The following is a 19,306-nucleotide window of genomic DNA, read 5'->3' on the forward strand; positions in this document are numbered from 1 at the left end:
TATAAAAAAGTTCATTTATTTGCATATTAATTTGATTTACTCATATTTTTTGATTGGGCAAATGTTAGTTGTTAGTAATGTTAGTAAATTAGTCACTACTCAGAGTTCGAACCTAAACTCTTCACCCTTCATCATTTTTTTGTCAATCTTCGTCATTTATAATCATGCATTCATGGTTACTCGAACAAACCAACAAAAAAAAAATTAAAAGACCTTTGAATATGACATTCTTATGCACCATTAATATTCCATGATGCCATGCCACACAGTGTATCTTCCACCATGTGAAACACATATTATCTTCATCTACCTAAAGTATCGGAACAATGAGAGAAAGCCGTGTTTGGGGGAGAATGCTTAATAACACTGAACTGGAGATATATCAAGATAATTAAGTACATACACAATAAAATAAGTGTAATTTTTTTTGGGTGAAAAACAACATGGGGTCAAGTATATATATGTGCTTGTGACCTTGTGTGGTAGGGTATTGGATCAAGAAACTGACTCCTAATAAGGAACATGGACATTGGCTAATTAATAAATATAAATATTTAACCACCTGCATCGACGAGATTGGAAAACTGGAAAGATACAGTGTGGGAATCAAGAATTGAAAGATGGGCTTAAATACTCTTAAGGTCCCGGAAATTGTAAAGGGAATCAAACCTGATCCCTGAAAAAATTTCACATCAAATTGGGTCCCTAGAAATATTTTTTTAATCAAATTGGATCTGAAGTGTGTGTGAGTCTGATGTGTCAAGATTTTGACACGGTCAGCTTTTCCACGTGGCTTATTTAATTTTTTTGTAAATTTAAGTAATGCCACTTGTTATGATTAATTGTACATTAATATTAAACCCTAATTAATCATCTTAGCCCCAATTAATCTCTAAATAATCCTAATTAATCATCTTCTACCATCTTATGTTCAAACTCACAAATCACAAACTCACCATAAATCCAGAAAAACTGCAATCTCAATCACTATCTTCCTCCCTCCACAACTCATTCCTCTCCAAAACCCCCAAATCTCATAAAAGAATCCCCTTTCTTCACCCCAGAACCCATAAAACCCACCAATTTTGCATCTCAATCAGCTTCTGTTGTTCCTCGTCTTTTTCTTGTGCATTTGCTTGTTTTGCAGCTTTTGATTTGCTTGTGGATTGATGATACATATCCCCACCTAGCATACAAATCAAAAGCCCCACTGTACCCACCCATGTTGAATGCTTGTCCCATATTACCAAATTAATCACCACTGTCAACAACTTGTTCATGATACCAAGAACAGTAAACCCAGTAGCAGATTTTGTCCACCCCCATCTCCACCCTCACCTGCAACCCACCCCTACCCAGAACCCATCGCAACCCACTACAGAAACCCACCCCCGCTCAGAAACTGAAACCCACAAACCCCATCTAGAGCCAAGGAGAAGATGAAGAAGCAGAAAACAGGGGTGCGAGAAGGAGAGCAATTGAGCGAGAGAAGAAGATTCTGGGAAAAGGGAAGAGGACCATGGCTTTGGGGATTTGCTGGTTGTGGAGGCTGGTTTGAAGCTTGGTGAACCACTGAACCCATATCCCACCTCTTCTTTTTCCTGCCCTTCAAGATCCAGAAAACCCACCAATTTTGGAACTCCAACACAGTTACTTTTTCTCGTGTGGGGGGTGCGGTTAGGGATCGAGAGAGGAAACGACAGCTTGCTGGTGGTGGTGAATCGTTGTGGGGTGGGGAGTATGGCAGCGGTGCGTGCAGAACGGTGGTGAAGTAAAGATTAGGATTAGGTTTAGGAAATGAGTTGGAATAAATAAAAAAATCTATTAATTATATGACATGGAAAAATAAAAAAGCCATGTGGAAAAGCTGACCGGACAAAAAATATTACACATCAGACTTCGGATCCAATTTGATTAAAAAAACAAATTTTAGGGACCCAATTTGATGCGAAAGTTTTTTAAGGACCAGACTTGATTTCCTTTACAATATCAGGGACCTAAAGGGTATTTAAGCCTTGAAAGATGTGACTACGAAAAATTGTCAACTAGTGTATGGCTTTGGATTATTCCAAAATGTATCGTTTTCTTTTACCTCTGCGCTGTGTATGTTCGTGCCTCGTTTTGGAAATTCTCTGATCATCCAAAGTTTGCCGGAACAAGAAGAAATAGTGGTATAGCTAGAGGCTCATGATGCCCGTACAAGAAGATTAGAGGCTCATGAGTTGTGAGCATGTTTATGGGAAATTTTGAAAAAACAAATTGTTTTTTTTTGAGTAAAAAAAAAAACAAATTGATACTTTGATTTCAATTACAAACAATGAGAGATCTTGAATTTTATCCTCCTAACTAGTATTTTTGATACTAGTATTCATTTTTATTTAATTTGTGTGTTTTTATATTTTTACGTTATTTTCTAAAATATATTTTTGTATTAATTATATTAGAATTTTTGAAGTTTTTTTGTAATAAATGTGTTTTTTTTGTTTGGTCGTGGCCTTGTGATGAATTTAGTGTGTTTGCGGTGTCTTGTCTCCCTTGCGACGACACACCACACACTTTTAACTTGTCTTGTTTTCCAACCCTTGTCGTTTTCGTGTTGCCTTGGTAATATAGTGGATTGTATTATCTATATGTAGAGTTTTATCTGCCATTTTTTATTTTACCTTGGCTGATGTTGGTAGTGCAGCTATCTTCATGTCTCTTTTCTACTCCATTCGGGAGGATCAAAATAAAATATTCTATCACCGGTCTGCCGCTTCATTGGGTTCTTTGTTGTGACGCTTTGCTGCATTGCAACCATCTTTGGTGACAACAAATACCTCATATGCGCCTAACCTCCCGAGAGCTTCCTCTGGCCCGGGCTCGACCTCCTCCATATATGGTGAAGGCCAATTTTGATGTTTCTGTTTCAATATCTAGTTCAGCTGGTTTTAGCTTTTTGTTTTGAATTAATTTTTTTTCCTTGAAAATTGTGATACAATATTTTCATGGAGGTTGAAACTTTGAATTTCTCTTGTCATCCCACACAACAACTTTTCGACCTAAACATCAACTTCTCCTCCGAAAAGTTGGTTGGAACTCTGCTTATTAGTAAATATTATAATATCTCTGAGTGTTCAGTCTACAACTTGAAAATAATGCTTGTGAGTTCTTCGTCCTTTGATCTTATAGTTGCGATTAATGCTCTCCAAATGAAAATTGTCTTTAATCCGCCATAACCATAGGAAACAAATTATACCCATTTATCATAATTAATTGCTGATATGATTGTGTCATAAACACTTTTATATTCCGTTATGTTGATATGTAGATGTACACGCTATGTTGTTGATATGAAGATGTACACGCTATGTTGTTAGATCTTGTCTATCATAACATAATTCATCCATAATAAGCTTATTTTGAGAAGTTGGTATTGAGGATCTATCAATTTGAGTCATTTTGGGGAAGCGACTAATGACCTGTTGTTGCTTTGGAATAAAGTGATTATTTTTTAAAATACAAATTTTTTTATTTGCTCCTCAGTAGTAAGTTTTAAATCTTTTTTTTTGTGTGCATCGGAAGAGTAGTAAGTTTTAAATCTACAACAACATTATAAGTAGTAGTGTAAAAAATTATTGCATTATAATTAATTGAACTCTGACACAATATAACTAAAATTTATTTTGATATGAACTACACTTACTTGTGTGGTTGGAAGAAGATCATCACTAAATAAATTATGCTTGCGAGCTTTATCTGTAAGTCATCTTTCTCAAAGAATGTAAAATATATTTTTAAGGTTTGGGCACATGCAACAACATTAAAAGCTGAGAAACAATGTCAAAATTTGATGAATATTTGGATTGATAAATAGTTTATGTGAGAGATTTTTTTTCAGAGAGCACGAAGTTCATACAAATATCGAGATGGATGAACAATCTCAGTCATTTATATAGCAAGTCATTAGAAATGAAGAACTACTTAATGACATTAGTTCATAATATGTAACCACCTTTTGTTTGTAAATCAAAGAAAACTTCTTTAGATGAATTTTAGAAACATTTCTATTTATTTTTAATTTTACATTAAAATTGGAAATTAATTTTTAGTTCAATTTTATTTTTTAATTCTCAAATAATGAAATAACATGTTAAGAATATTTTTTTATTTTATAAATTATATATAATAGTAATCACATGTAAATAGAAGTGTAGAATTGGAAATTTTTTTACCTCATGAATTTAATTGTTGAATTGTGTCATGATTAAGCACTTTGAAGTTGGATTTAAATTCAAACTTTAAGATTTTTACCTTTTGAGTTTCTACATAACTCCTAAATAATATCAATGCACAATATTAAGTTTTAAGACTTATTTTAATAGCATTTTAATACATTTTTCGTTTTTGTACTTTTCAAATTCATAATTTGTAACTATATATGTCTTTTTTTATATTTTTAGTTTTATAATTTAAATTAATATATATATATATATAAGTAATATGTATTTGATATTTGTTTATCCACGAATAAAATGAAGCACAATTCTAATAAATTTTTCTTTTTTAAAATTTTATAATGAGATTGTTTATTTTTATTTTTTATTTTACACTCATAAGAATATAATGCATTTGTAGATATTAAATTTATGTAAATGTTACACATGTTTTATGGAGTTGGGGATGTGAAAAGTTTTTTGCCTCATGGATTTAGTTCTTTGTTTTTAATGATGAATTGACAATTTGAATTGACATTTAAATTCATTATTGAAGGTTACATTTCTATCTAACTCCTAATTGGTTTTTTAATTAAGGTTACAAAGAACGGTCAAGATGAAAACTAACGAACGGTCATGATTGATCTCCTATAAAATAATATACACAATTACAAAAATATACATGGTAAAAAATATATTAATGAGTCATGGTTAATAGAAGGATAATTTTACCCTCCAGGCTTTTTAGGTTTCACCAAAAGCAAATTAAACTTCTGAAAGCATTTATATATAATAAGGAATTTACATTCTGCCTTGTGTTTCATACAATACTATTGCTGAAATAATCATGACGGTATAGTACTAAATTCCACTAATAACCAATTGCAAGCTTTATTACCTACCAAGAACATGTTCCTTAGTCCCACCAGAAAAAACTAATCATGGGGCGAAAAAACTAATCATGGGGCAGTAAAAGGTTTATGATTTTTTTATGTTGGTTGTTTTTTAAATCCTCTAATTCTGCTAATGAGCAAACAATTGTTTTTGGCAGTAAATTGTTCTTTTATGTACTCTTAACTTCTTGATACCGGAGGTATTTTGGACATGAATGAAGTTTACATTGAATATTGAGGGTGAGTGAACCAACCTTTCACTGCCAAAGGTAAGGATAGAGTGAGCATAGAGAGCAGCTTCAATGGCTTCATAGTTTTCAAATAAATCATAGAACCATCACTCCAGTTTCTTCCAAATCGTACCTCTTCTTACTGCATAATAATCTACTAAGTTCCATAGCTGCCTGAATTTGTGAGCTTCTCTATCACCTGTCCAAGCATAATCTATTAATAATGCATGAACAAAGTTTGAGTAGATTAAAATGCATTTGAAAACGAAAAAGAAGATGAAGTTAGCAAATCAGTGCAACATAATTTAATATTATTGGACTTATTTCAATTGCAAAGAAATAAACTTTTCTAAGTAAAACCAAAAATTGGTTTTGAGAGAAAATAAAGGAAACAAAGTAAAGAAAGGAAAGACATTTTTACCTAAATATAAGAAAATGAATAAAGAAAATTATCAAAGATCATTAAGGTGATACCTAAGTAAACCACAACTTCCTTCCTTGAGAGTAGGGTATGAAAACATGATTAAATGCCAAGGAAAAAGAGTAATTCAGCAAGCTGAAAGTTAAAAAAGGAAATAGATAAACCCAAAGCAAAAGAATGCAATTGATGGAAAAGATGATAACTTCGAAATGAGATGTAGGGATAAAGAGAAAGAAGTGATAATACCTTGGGAGTAAAAATGATAGGTTGGGAAGAGCAATTGCAGAGGCTAGGAGCGCAGGCAGAAGAAGAGTGGTTGAATGCTCCAAGATACAATCAGTATCAATAAGAAGGATTATTGAGATAGGAATCTAAATATAATCAAATGACTAAAGCATACCTTGATGTTGAAATTGGCGTAGGTGGTGCAGGTTGGTAGAATATTGTTTGTCTTTGATTAAGAGTGCATGTGAGGAAAGCTTGTTGAAAATATTTTATAGGGAGATTGTTGAAGCTGGAGAGGTGGGTGATAAGGTGGAACTTGAGAGGGTGGAAGAGGAAGAAACATGCAAACCTGTTTGATCTTAGGAGTGCCCATGTGAGCATGAAGTAAATTCATTGGAAGGTGAGAAGGTTGTTGAAGCCCAAGAGTTTTATGAGAATCTGTAACTGTTGAATGTGGAAGAGGAAAAGGAATAAACATATGATGGATGCCCACAACATTGCAGATGCAATCAACGGTCCTGATCCAATCTAACAGAAATAAGTAGCATTTTTACCTATATACCCATGCTTCATTTGAGAGTGATGTACAATTAAATATTGAATGACAAAGTTTCCCTCCAAACTGCAAAAACTTTGCTTTTATATAGATTATAGATAGATAGATAGATAGGTTTTTTTTTTGAAAATATAAGGTTAACATAAAAATGATTTTGATCCAATGGCAGGGTATTAAATTCCTTTAGTCCTAGAACTTGTTGGCCTTCTCCTATAGGTGGCTCATGTATTCATTGTGATCGCCACCTATCAAGTCGAGTGCGGTCTCCATCCTTACACTCTTGCCATGCATCTCTCCATCAACTAGATGCGAGAAGGCGCATTCCATATTCATCCAATTCAAGTGCCAAACAACAAAACTTGAGCTGTTTTTTAAGTTCGAAATCCCTATAGCATGCGAGATCCTCTACGGAGACTGGTCATTTAGATTGATGAATTGGATGTGAGAGAATACCTCTAACACCATTATGTGAGTTAGGCCTGTCCAACTTTTTTGGGCCCGACCAAAACCGACCGGCCCGCTACCAAAAAAGGCCTTTTCGGTTCGGTCGGGTCGGGTGGCGGGTTGAGTAATGAAAAAAACCGGCTCCATTTGGGTTGGTTCGGTCGGTTACGGTTTGGAGCCTGGTCCGACCGAACCGACCGAACCCAATATAAAAAAAAAATTCACCCGGCCCAATAAGGCCCAAACCCAACCCACCCAAACTAAACCTAATAATATCCGGCTCCTCTCTCTTTCTCTTCAGTCTTCACCTCTTCCTCTTCTTCTTCTTCTCTCAATTCTCAAACCCTCAAACCCGCCGCCGCCACCACCCTTCTCCTCTTCCTTTCCGCCGCCACTTCAACATCTCCATCACCCATCTCAGAATATCCTCAGTCCTCACACATCTCAAAAGTCAAACCCTAGCCACTCCACCACCACAGTGCATGGTTTTTTCCTTCACACGTCTCAAACCTCCATGCTTCTCTGATTCGAAAGAGTTTGCTCATCTTCATTGCCATCGATTCTGATGTGAAATCACAAGGATGAAGTGAACAACCTCTTTCGCATGAGGAAAGCACTGGGAAACTTGGTATCTCTGGATGACTGGATCTGATCTGACACTTGTTCTGGGTTTTTTTTTTGATAAGCTAATTTTGTTCTTAGTTTAATGAAATTAGGGTTTATGTTGAACCCGACCGACCCGCCTCATAACCCGACCAACCCGAAACCGACCCAAACCGAAACATCTCACGGTCGGTTACGGGCCCAGTTTTGTGTCATGCGGGTTCGGTCGGTGGAGCTTTTTGGGCCCAAAACCGACCGAACCCGACCGGTGGACACCCCTAATGTGAGTTATTTTTGAATGGGTTCGCTAGAGAGATATGGTCAATCAAGTGCTTATAAAGGGCAGAGCTACGCTCAACTCTTGAGCTAGCTTTTGGGTTGAGTTAGACCTCCTTAATTCTAATATGGTATCGCCAATGTGAGACTCTAACACACTCCCTCGCGCCCAGGTTGGACATCTAGAGCGTGGACTGAACATCAATGGGTGACCCAAATTAAATATGGGGAGTTTCACAACAAATGAATCTAGAATAGGCTATAGTATCATATTAGAATTAGGAGGCTTATACTCAACCACAAAGTTAGCTCAAGAGTTGATGATTGTTCTACCCTTTATAAGTACATATTTGACCACATCTCTAGCAAATGTGGGACTTCTAACACACTCGCCCCCTCACCTCCAAGGTTTGACATATGGAGCGTGGAATGAATATCAACGCGTGACCCAAATTGGGGAAGTTTTCACAACTAATGGATCTAGGACAAACTCTGATACTATTAAAATTAGGATGATCTAATTCAGCGTGAAAGTTAGTTCAAGAGTTGAGGGCTGCTCTACCCTTTATAAGCATTTAATTGAGCAGCGCATAATTCAATTTACTAGATATCATACCCCGTGCGATGCACGGGCTTACTTGAAATATTATTTAATATTATATAAAAATTATTATGGTTAAATAATCAAAATTAAAATATCTTTCACTATAAATATAAAAAAATTATGTCAAGACATTTCAATAAATATTATTATAGTTCATTTTGTATAAATAAATAATATTACCCAAATTTAATTATTAGCATAAAATAGTTTAAAAAATTAAATTTTTTATTTATTTAATAATATGAAATATTTAAATTACTAAAAAAATGTTAAGTTGTAAGTGTTTAATGTCATGAAATTAAGTTTAATATCATTTTTTATATTTTTTCCCTGGAAAAGCCATTTGGTGTGACATGTCAAGACCAAGAAGAATAAATTAATTTTAACTTTTTGAATTATAATAAGTGATAACTTAAATAACATTTTTTAAAAAAAAAAAAACTCAAATTATTATCTTGTGAATTTAATTTTTTTTCAACTTATTTAGTTTTGGAGTATTTTCTCACAGCCAATAGCCATGAGACTAATTCATTGAGGTTCTACGATCACGTTAAGTGGATAGACCAGGCCTCTCACAGCAAACATTTATTCAACTTTGACCTTTATTATTTTCTCTATTATGCTTCCTTGAGTAATTTTTATTAATATATCATAGATAAAAAAAATTCAATAATGCACATATATGTTATAGCTAATATTAAATACCTTGTAGCAGCATTTGTCAATTTTAAAATAATTTTAATTTTTAATATTTGTAAAATGCAAAACTTAAATAATTTTAAATAAATACTTAATATTTGTCAAATGCAAATAAATATTTATTGTTTATAGTTTAATGTATTTAATGTAAAACTCAAGTCTCCTTTACATTTTTTTTAGTACATCGGAAAGATAAATTGCACTCGTCAGGAATCGATTCCTGGACCTCCCCCTATCCAACTCATATGTCCCCGTCTCTTACCACTGGAGCTATCATTTTTTTTTGACAACAAAATTCATATTATTGAAAGCCATGAAACAGGCAGAGAAACATGACCATGAACTAGCAAACCTGCTCATCTAGAGTGAACAAACCCCACCCAATGACCACAAAGAAACTTTGAGACAGGGCCTCATTAAAACCTTCCTAGGAAAAACCCAATGGGAAAAATCCTAGGTAAGGAAAAAGAGTACCCAAATCACAAAGAGGTCATCCCTTACAAATGGAACCAAATTAAAATATCCCTCCTAAGACTAAACATAACCTCATCAGACCACACCCAATCATATATTTAAATAGCAAGTACAAAAAGCCAAACTACATGCAAATACATCTGGCCTAACGACTTGAAAGAAACACCATATTAGTAGGTAGCCTCCATATTATAAAGCCAGCAGCCAATCCCACGAACCATAGTAGTCCCCTTCTGCTCAATCAAAAAAATGCAACACAATAATGCAGCACAGCACCAGCTCCCAGAATAGTCATGATATTGTCATAATGCCGCAGCTAAATAACCTTGTTTTAATACTGTACCACCTCATTGTTTAAAAACCAGGATCTGCACAATCCTTCAAAGATATCGAAGAAATTATTCCCTGCACAACTTAACTAGATACCAGTGATGCAATGCAGTAAAACCAGACAGCACAATGGTATGAAAAGAATACTTCAGTTACACAACTGCCACAACACCACTCTGCCATCCCTCCCACTCTTGGCCAAAAAATCAGCTACCTCATTAGCCTCCCTGAGAGTGTGCCTAACCCCTAAACAGTTCACTGAAGGCATCAATTGTTCAATTTTATACAGTAGCTGGAAAAGCCTCCATGGTCTCCTCTCGTTGCTCCCCACCCAACGAACTGCCACTTTCGAATCACTTTCAATAACTACCGTTGTGAAATTGAACTGCTTACAGAACAGAAGAGCGTGATAAATCGCATGTACTTCAGCCTCAAAAGCCCATATTTGACCAACCTCCAAAGCAAAATAACCCAGCGCCACCCCCCGATAGTCTCTCAACACCCCACCCACCCCACTCCTACCTGGGCCTCCTAATGTCGACCCGTCCACATTAAACTTTAGGATTGGCGCAGCGGGAGGAACCCATTTCTGCACCGTACGTATCTTTTTCTTTTTAGGCAGCGCAATATGCTGAAATCCCAAAACAATTTGATTTGCACTGTAAGGACAATGATTCCACCACGCTCTCACCCATCCTGTGATACGCGCAAGATGCATGTCCCAAACGGCTTCAGCATTGAATATCTTGTCATTAAACACTAGGTCATTCCGCTCTACCCACACCGACCAGCATAACGCGAAGGGAGTCATATCCCATAAGATGGCATCAGATTTAACCTTTAGCTCAGGCCACATCAGCAGCAGATCCTTTACAGAATGAGGCATGACCCAACAAGTCCCTTCTCTCTTTATGATTTCACACCATGCAAGCCATATCACCTTACAGTGAAGAAACAGATGGGAAGATGTCTCTAAATCTGCCACACATAGGCTGCAAGCACCCTCATCTGGAAGGCTGAAACCTCTTGACAGAAGTCCAGCCTTAGATGCTATTCGATCCAACTGTAGTTGCCACATGAACGTAGACACCTTCGCATGCACCATTTTTCTCAATTGTCTAGATACCACCCAACCAGCTTCTGTAAACCATTTTTCCTCCAAAGCACTACATAGGCCTTTCACCGAGTAAATGCCCATCTCATCCCCTTTCCAGAACAGCTTATCTGACCCTCTTTTTGATGCAAAAACCTGTATCAGCTGCAAAAGATTGTGATACTGATCTAATTCCCAATCAAAAAAGCTCCTCCTGAAGCTCAAGTTCCATTCCCACCTCCCCTCAACCCAATTTCCTACATCTGCCACTGCTGCCCCCTTGTTTAGAGACAATGCATAAGGCCTGGGAAACATCATCTGCAGCGACGAAACGCCACACCAAACATCACTCCAAAACCGCGTTCCCCTTCCATTTCCGACCTGGCAAGCTAAGCCATTAATGAATTCACTTACCAACGCATTTTGTTCCCTCCACAGAAGCATCAAGGTCCTTGCTATACACGATCCAGAAGTAGCTCGCACCCCATCTAGGTGAGGCATGACAAACTGCTCAGGCAAGCCAAATTTGACACAAATTAGTCTTCTCCACATCGCATTTTCCTCTAAACCAAACCTCCAGAACCACTTGAGCAACAAAGCTTTATTTTTCCACTCAAGGGAACCAATCCCAAGACCGCCATATCGCACACTTTTGCAAATGTCAGCCCATGCCACCCAAGCAATTTTGCGATTTCCAGCAGATCCCCCCCCACAAAAAGCGCCTCATCATCATTTCCATCTCTTGAACTACACCTTTTGGGGCTCTAAAGACGGACATGTAATATAGTGGAATGGCCCCAATTACTGATTTTAACATAACTACTCAGCCGCTCAGTGATAAGTATTTTGAGCTCCAGCTTGCCAGCCTAATTGCCATTCTATCAATTACCGGTTTCCAGAAGGCTACTCTTCCCGGATTCCCACCCAACGGAAGTCCCAAGTAAACCACTGGTAATTGTTCTCTATTGAAACCAAGAATCATTGCAGCCTGAACCTCCACCTCATGAGGAGTGTTGACACCAATCAGAGATGATTTACGAAAGTTAACCTTCAGACCTGATACAAACAAGAATACTTCCAATACCATCGCAAGACGCTTCACTTGACCCATGTCTCCCTCACAAAAAAGCAATGCATCATCTGCAAACTGCAAGTGATTTAATCTGATTCCTCCACCAACTACCACACCACATGGGCTCTCCCCTACTAGTGCCTGATTTAGCATGCAGGACAACCCATTAACACAGAGATTAAACAACAACGGTGAAAGGGGGTCCCCTTGCCTCAACCCTTTCTGAATTCGGAAAAAATCAGTCGGTGATCCATTGACTAAAACAGCTAGAGTAGCCGTTGACACACAAGTTTTCATCCACGTCCGCCATTTTTCGCCAAATTCCATTGCCTTTAGCACATCCAGCAGGAAATTCCATTCAACATTATCATAAGCTTTTTCGAAATCTACCTTCAGTAAAAAACCGCCCCCCTTTTTACTTTTCAAGGTATCCACTACCTCATGCGCAATAAAACAGCAATCAACAATTTGTCTACCTTTTGTAAACGCGAACTGATTTTGTGTCAATAAACCCGGCATTACCTCCCTTAGTCTGTTTGCTAAAACCTTAGCCAGTAGCTTATACGCGCCCCCTATCAGACTGATTGGCCTGTAGTCCGACATTGATTCTTGTTGGTTACCCTTCGGTATCAGGGCTATGAATGCCGAATTTAGTCCTCTGACTAATTTTCCATTATCATGAAATTCAGTGAACAACCTCATCATATCATCTTTGATCAAATACCAGAATTGTTTGAAAAATGTCATAGTAAAGGATGCAACACTCGAATTTTGCATTTTGACATAAAACCACTGGAGCTATCCTACGGGGACCAAGTCTCCTTTACATATAAACTCAAATGCACATATTTATTTTTCATTATATTTTTTGATTGTAAGATCTTATTTTTTATAAATATAAGAAATATATTAAATAGAAGAAGAGTCACTATTTCCTTCACTATTGTCTTATAATTTTGTTTTTTAATTAGTTAATGGCTTTAAACATTGCAATTTTATTAAGTTTTAGAGTTGTAGTATGCCACACGATTTCAGATTATAATCTCATTATTTTCTAATAATTGATACTTACATTTTTTTAGTCGGTTACATCTCCATAAATATACATGTAGTATAATTTTTTGCGAGTTCATTTCATTGACCTTTCATTAAAAGAAAAATTAAAATACATCAGAAAACACAAATACATTCTAGGAGTACATTGTTCATTGTATGTTGATTATACATATTCATCTATTTATTTATTTAACCATTATTGGGGACTTTTCATTTCTGTCAGTTTTCTTAATCCTTACTCCCTCATATGCCAACTTACTAATGTGGATTATCATGCTTATAAAAAAAACTAATGTAGATTATTATTTTAATTCAATATTTGTATTTAATACAATGATGAAGTCTCTTGTACATATACACATTTAATGCTTAAAAAAACACAAGTGTGCTATATATATACACTAGAAATTAAACCCGTGCGTTGCACGGGTTTGTGATACTTAAATTTAGCAGGTGTAGTATATGTAAGGATGATTCAATTGATTGAACAAAATAGTATAGAAAATCATAAGATAGACTCTAAAGTAGTTTATTACCTGATGAAGCATTAGCAAACACGATTTTTTTCACTCCCCCAGCCTTGCAATGATTCTCCTATAGTATAACATGATTGTATTTTTCTCTTTGCTGCTTATTCAGTAATTGGTGACATCTTTCATGCCTCTCTTCTAATTCGTGAATATTATAATTATTAAACTCTTCTCTAATAAGTCTATTGTCCAAGGCTTCTATGCAGTTTTCTGGTAATGGCATTCCATTAAAGTCAATAAGATACTACTTACCATTCTTGATCAAAACCTTCTCAATTTCAATCAACTAATGTATTAAAAAGTGACATACTTGTTGAAATAGCTAGTGACAATTTTCAATTTTTTGTCATTCTCTAATGAAGTCTAAGATTTGTATAACTTGAGTGTGTGAGTGATTTGTTTATATAGAGATGTACAATAGATACATAGTTTAATTTAGTACATGGTATTTTTTATATTTAATGTAGGTAGCTGAATAGTCTTTAAACATTAAGCAATTTTAATCAGTTTTTGAAGTAGCACTACTGCCAGATAATGATATAATGAAGGTTATTTTTTTAATAGATGAATAGCCTTAATTACGAAAACTGTTAGGAAATGATTCAGATTCTGTGTTCTAGAAATGTACATCCTTTAATTATTAAGTTGAATAGCCTTACTTACCAAATGGTTAATTGTTCACATCATGTTCTAGAAAATGTATCCTTTAATTTGATAGCTTTTTTTTCATAAATGTTTAATACATGGTGAATCCTTGTCTTCGTTGGAGCCTTTTTACATATATTAAATAGCCTTTTTTACAGAATGCAGGTTATGAAAGCTCGTAGGAAATACTAAGTTAAATAGCCTTTTGTTGAGCTTCATTGCCTAGTGTACCTTAAAAAGACAAAAATAATTAAGATATAAATAGTAAGATAAGTGTTTGATACAAAGCTTTTCACAATTTTAATATCATGAGTGTACAATCTTTACTAATGTATTATTTAATATAATGATTCAAGCGTGCTTTACATATATGTGTTGCATGAGTTTCTTTACAACATTTTTTACATTAAATAATAATGATTATAGTTTAAATTATTACATAAATATTAAAATATTTTTTATTTTAAAATAAATAATAATAATTGTGTTCAACATTTCAATCATTTCCAAAAAAAAGACTTACAATAAATATTAAGGGTGTAATCGGACCAGATTTGATCGGATTTAGAGTGTTTAAATGTCCGAACCAATCAAACATGTTCGGTTTGGGTTGGTTCGAATTTCATAGTTTTTCCTTCTAAACCCGAACCAAACCAACCCGATCTCAAACGGATTGGTTCGGTTCGGATGGTCGGATTTGAAAAGAAAAAAATTTATTTGAAAATATGCACGAAAATTATTCTCAAAATGTGAAAAATTATAAAAAAAATCTAACATTTTTAAAGAACAGAACATTCGATAAATACATAATCCATATAATCTAAATAAAACTAACATCTCTAATGCAAATATAAATATGTAATATAATGGGCTGAAAGTGTTTGAGCTTAATGTAAAAAAATTCTTAATTCATTGGGTTGGTTCGGATTGATCGGTTTTTCAATCTCCAAATCCGATACCCCAATCCAATTTTATCTAAATTATTTATTGCCACATTATTTTGTCATTAATCAACTTCAATTTTAGTTATTTTTTCCTAATGCAAAATTCAAGTCAATTTTTATGCTTATGAATATTATTATTCAATTTTGGTAGTTGAATTACTTTTGACAATATCATTTCTTTCAGTTTTTTATTTTATTATTTAGTATATTAATTACAAAGAAATTTGTTATTGCTTCCTTTATTTTAATGCAAATGTAGGAAGATTTTACTGTTTGATATATTTAATTAAATTAAAAAAAATAAATGACTATGACTAATTTTTTTTTAAAATATTAGTTTTTGTAAGGAAAATCTTAATACAAAGGTTCAAAGTAATTTTTATATTTTAGTAGGTAGTGTAAAAAATAGTAATAAGTTTTATTTATTATTTTTTTAAAATTCCTCAACCTATGATGAATAATTATTATAAAAATTAATTTTAATTTTAATATATAACAAATTAGAAAGTTTTACAATTAAAAAGAAGTATAAAAAATTACTATTAACTATCTAATATTATTTTTTTAGGAAGCAGAAATAAACAAATTTAGGAAGCATAAATAAATCCAATATTTTTATTAATGTAAAGTTAGTCAATTTCAGTTATTATTATTACTTAAAATTTCCCTCATCTAGTAATTAATAATTAAAATTAAAATAATATTAATATTTAATTTAAAATATGAGAAATTGAAAAGTTTAAAAATCACTAAGTAATAATTAATAATAAGTGGATGTGTATTGAAAGTTGAATAGAAATTTGTTTAACTTTCATTCTTTAATGCATTGAATAGTTATAGCTCAAGTGAGCTTTACATATATATATACATACTAGAAATTAAACTCGTGCGTTGCACGGGGTTTTTTTAAGTTATATGTTAAATTTATCTTCGTATATGTAATAATATAGTAAATGTATTGTGTAGTAGATAATTAAAAATAAGATAAATATATGAAATGTAATTACATTGATAAAGTTTAATAAAATATTTATTGTAAACTAATTTTGTAGTATATTAAAAAATATTTTATGTTGCTTACTAAAATTAATTTTCAATTCATTTCGTGATCATATGTTTTCATAATAGTACACTCTCTATAATAAGTAAAAGGAGGGAAATATATAATTAGAGTTGAATAACTTAGTTTGTGTTTTGTGCAAAATGATGTTTCTCTCTTACTTTTATGCATGTTTTCATTTTGAAAGCAATGTTTGCAACTGAATTTTTATGGGAACAATGGTATAGAAAAAGTTTAATTATGAAAAATATTTTTAGTGATGCATATAAAAAATTATATTATTTATTGTTTAATAAGAATTTAATTAGTTAATATGCAGTTTGTGAGAAATTATATTTTTTAATTTAATTAGTTGATAAATGAATTAAGATAATAGTTTATCTTTTTGGTACATTAGAAAGATATATGGCACCCTTCATGGATTGATATTTTAACCTCCCCCACCCTACCCACATGTCCTCTAGCTCTTGCCACTTGAGCTATCATTCGATAACAGATAATAATTTATCTTATTCAATATAAACTTTTTACAATTTTGAAGATAGTAAAAAATTGAAAAAACTTTATAAGTGCAATTTACAAACACAAATCGTTCTATCTGATGTATGTATCATAGTGGTTAAAATTAACTCTTTAATCCCTAAGGTTCGATCATTAAGAACTGTACTCTATGGGAGACCTTTGACTTTAATCACACTTGAGTAGAACATGGTTTCCTCAGTAGATGATACATGTGGTTAAAAAACTAACAAAAATTGTAAAGACTTAGTTAAAAAACTTCATAAGCTCGTCTACTATGAATATAAAGATAAAAATAAGTGGAAGTTGGTTAAGAATAATTTTTATTTTTTATCAATTAAGAAAAATTTAAAGTATACCAAATATAATTGCATTTAGGAAGTTCATTAAACACTTTATTGTATACTACTTTTTTTTTCCTCTTATAGGTGAGTGTAACAATAATAAACCTCAGGAAAAGTTAGTGCAATATGTCCATATTTATGTAAAAATCATATTAAATATTATTACAAAAAACATATTTTTAATATAAATTATAATTATTATCAACCAAAAATTTCAAAATTAAACTATTTTGAAAAATGAATTTATTTGATTTATTCTTTTATTTTTTATAATAAATATGATATGCATAATATTTTAAATATACCTTCTAATTTTATTAATTTATTTTTAATATATTTAATTTATTTATTATCATATATGTATTTAATTAGGAAAATTACTCTATTATAATCAATAATTACTTGATAAAAAATATAAAAGTAGCAATATTAAGAAGAATCATTAAATGATAACCACAATATGTAATTAATGTAAAAACTCAAGTGAGCTTTATATATATATATATAGATATAGTAGCACAATTGATATTATAATATTTATTTCCATCAATGAGAAATTGATCTCTGATCGCAATACAATACATGTGCAAAGTGTTTTTATGATCTCTACGACGCACACGACCAGACGGTGAAAACTTTCATTTCCATATCGAACCGGAACAAACCAACCCACTTGCTCCGTACGCTACAAAAGAAACCAAACTGAATATTAATCTGATATAGCCGGTGTCTGCTGCTCTGATACCATATTACCTTAGTGAAAATAAATGGTAGATTTATCACTGCATTAGTCACTGACTGTTGTAAATACTAGTTAGTTAGTTTGTTATGGTTGGTTAGTTGCAGTTGGTTAGTTAACCATTCTGGTTAGTTAGTTGAACCATGGTTAGTAGGAACTTTACTCTTTGTATATAAGCAATATCTACTGTACAATCTAGTCATTCGATTGAATCAAATTTCAGTTCATATACATTTCACTTCTTCTTCTTCGTTTTCTCCAAGAACCTGCAAGTTTGCAAGTTTGTTATAGGGTGTTAGAAAGCGAAAATCACAACCCGAATATTTCTAATTTTCGGACATGATAGGGTCTTGGGATTTTGAAGCTTTAATTCAATGCTTCTATACACTAATTAATATGCTAATTACTTTTAGGTATCGTGTGTGCTGTTGTGGGATGTAAAACAATTCTAAGGTTTGGATTTAATATTTGCAACTTCTGGAATATATTTCTTAGCAAGATGTTGCCTTGCAGTTCAAATCGGAAATTAGAAGTGTACCCACTTATAATTTCACTTCTACGTTTCCCCTTTTCTAACCAACAATAAGTTATTAGAATTCAGGTTATTTCTAATAAAATCCAAAAGCTAATTTAGGGTATGAATGGCCTGTCATTTATAAGCGGGTAGAGCGCTCTTGTAGGTGTGGGAGCACTTGAGAATTTGAGACCGATCAGAGAGAAGTGTACTCCGGGAAAAGAAGACGGTCAGGAGAAGACCACATGCAGGGTGGAGAAGAAAGAATAAGAGCAAGTAGCTAGGCCGAAAAACGAGTCTGTAGGGAGCCATAAGCGAAATTTGGATGAAAGATTGGTGTGTTGATGGGTGTTTGAGAAGACGACTTCGCGATCACCCCCTGGGCGATCAAACCTCTCCACGATCGATCAAGGAAACATGCTAGGTACCTAATCTACCAACCACCCCGAAGGTTGAAGACCTGTATCAACGCACCCGTCTCATCACTGACTCTACAACCTAAGAAGCAGGCTAGGCATGGAGCTCGAAGCTATCTCCCACCAATGAGGAACCTCGAACCCTTGGATCTCTGCAGACAACTGGAGATGCAGGAAGATCCGACACTCAACATCCACTCGAGACCTAGGTACACTCATTGCATCCCTCTAGACCTCCCAAAACCTACGGGCAGATATAAGAGGTCAAGACAAACTGAATCAGGCCGACACACTTTCTTCTCCAAACTATAGAGAAATTCCCTAAACTCCCTAACCACTGACTTAGGCATCAGAGTGTCATTGCAGGGACCCTCCCGGGCTTGACAACGGTGATCGGCGACCGCGTACCCCCTCTCCATTCTC

Source organism: Lotus japonicus, chromosome 4, assembly GCF_012489685.1.
Source record: "Lotus japonicus ecotype B-129 chromosome 4, LjGifu_v1.2".
Taxonomy (NCBI): Eukaryota; Viridiplantae; Streptophyta; class Magnoliopsida; order Fabales; family Fabaceae; genus Lotus; species Lotus japonicus.